At 62.7% G+C, this 1,661-nt stretch overlaps 1 non-coding gene across 1 annotated transcript; it reads left to right on the plus strand.

The window, feature by feature from the left end:
* Positions 1–1,267: 1,267 nt before the first annotated feature.
* LOC137399031 (5.8S ribosomal RNA) lies at positions 1,268–1,420 on the plus strand. The gene has a single exon (XR_010979126.1). It is a non-coding gene; the product is annotated as a 5.8S ribosomal RNA (ribosomal RNA).
* The last annotated feature ends 241 nt before the right edge of the window (positions 1,421–1,661 follow it).

Genomic DNA, 1,661 nt, shown 5'->3' on the forward strand with positions numbered 1-1,661 from the left:
TGTCCAACTGCTGTTCACATGGAACCCTTCTCCACTTCGGTCTACAAAGTTCTCATTTGTATACTTGCTACTACCACCAAGATCTGCACTGAAGGCGGCTCCACGCGTGCTCGCGCACTACGCTTCGACGCCACCGACACGCCATCCTACTCGTCGGGGCCTGGCATTTCGCACGCGTTGCCCCGACGGCCCGGTATAGGCCGCGCGCTCCAGCGCCATCCATTTTCAGGGCTAGTTGATTCGGCAGGTGAGTTGTTACACACTTCTTAGCGGATTCCGACTTCCATGGCCACCGTCCTGCTGTCTATATCAACCAACACCTTTTGTGGTCTCTCATGAGGGCGCGTTAGGTGCCTTAACCGGGCGTTTGGTTCATCCCACAGCGCCAGTTCTGCTTACCAAAAATGGCCCACTGGGCACTCTCTGTTCGTGCTAGGCTCGCGCGACCCCGCTCGGGAAGGGCCGTGCTTCTTACCCATTTAAAGTTTGAGAATAGGTTGAAGACGTTTCGTCCCCAATGCCTCTAATCATTCGCTTTACTGGATAAAACCATTTATCTCGAGTGCCAGCTATCCTGAGGGAAACTTCGGAGGGAACCAGCTACTAGGCGGTTTGATTAGTCTTTCGCCCCTATGCTCAAGTTTGACGACCGATTTGCACGTCAGGATCGCTGCGAGCCTCCACCAGAGTTTCCTCTGGCTTCGCCCTGCTCAAGCATAGTTCACCACCTTTCGGGTCTGAGCGCGCGCGCTCTCGCGCCGCGGGCACTCGCGTCGAGTGGCCCGCGGGCCGGCGTTCCGCCGACACGCCAGGGCCGGATCACGCCCGTTTTGCCTTAGCTGCGCCGCTGGGGTTCGTGCGTGAGCCCATCGACTCGCGCGCGCGCTCAACTCTTTGGTCCGTGTTTCAAGGCGGGTCGGACGGAGTGCCGGGAACCACACGACTCGGACCCCGGGTGCCGCGTGGCGTCGAGCGGCGCGACAGACGGCGCGCGCGATGACAAACTGTGAGCAGTTCGCCGCCGGCGTCCGCGAGCCCGCCGCCTCGAGCCACTCCCGCGCGGGGAGTGCACCGCAGGCGCTCTTCGCCCGTCGAGTCGGTCAACGCCTCCGTCGGCCTATAACACGACGCGCGAACGCGTCGCCACCTAGCCGCCGGGCTTCCGACGACTCGACAGGTGGTCGTCCGAACTGTCGAGGCGGCGCTGCCTGCCGCCCCGAGCGAGTCAAACGCGAACTGAGAGCGTAGCCCCGACTACGCAAAGCACAACTCTGAGCGGTGAATCACTCGGCTCGCACGTCGATGAAGAGCGCAGCCAGCTGCGTTAGGCAATGTGAACTGCAAGACACATCGATCATCGGCATCTTGAACGCACATTGTGGCCTCGGGTCATCCCGAGGCCGCGCCCGTCTGAGGGTCGTCATTTGCCGACCATCGTCGCTCGAGCGCACCTTCGTCGGCGCCGCTCGCGACGCCCTGGGACACTGCCGACCACGCGTCGGCCTCGTCCTCAAGCGTACTACCGGCGCGCTCGCTCCCGAGGGGAGCGCGCACCCGGGCCTGGACGACGCGTGACCGCGCGGAGAGATAAAGAGATTTCGGCGTAACGCGCGCGAACGGCGGCGCGCGTCGGGCGCGCGAGGTTTCGTTGAGTCGGTTCT

This window comes from Watersipora subatra, chromosome 6 (genome assembly GCF_963576615.1).
Source record: "Watersipora subatra chromosome 6, tzWatSuba1.1, whole genome shotgun sequence".
In the NCBI taxonomy this organism is placed as follows: Eukaryota; Metazoa; Bryozoa; class Gymnolaemata; order Cheilostomatida; family Watersiporidae; genus Watersipora; species Watersipora subatra.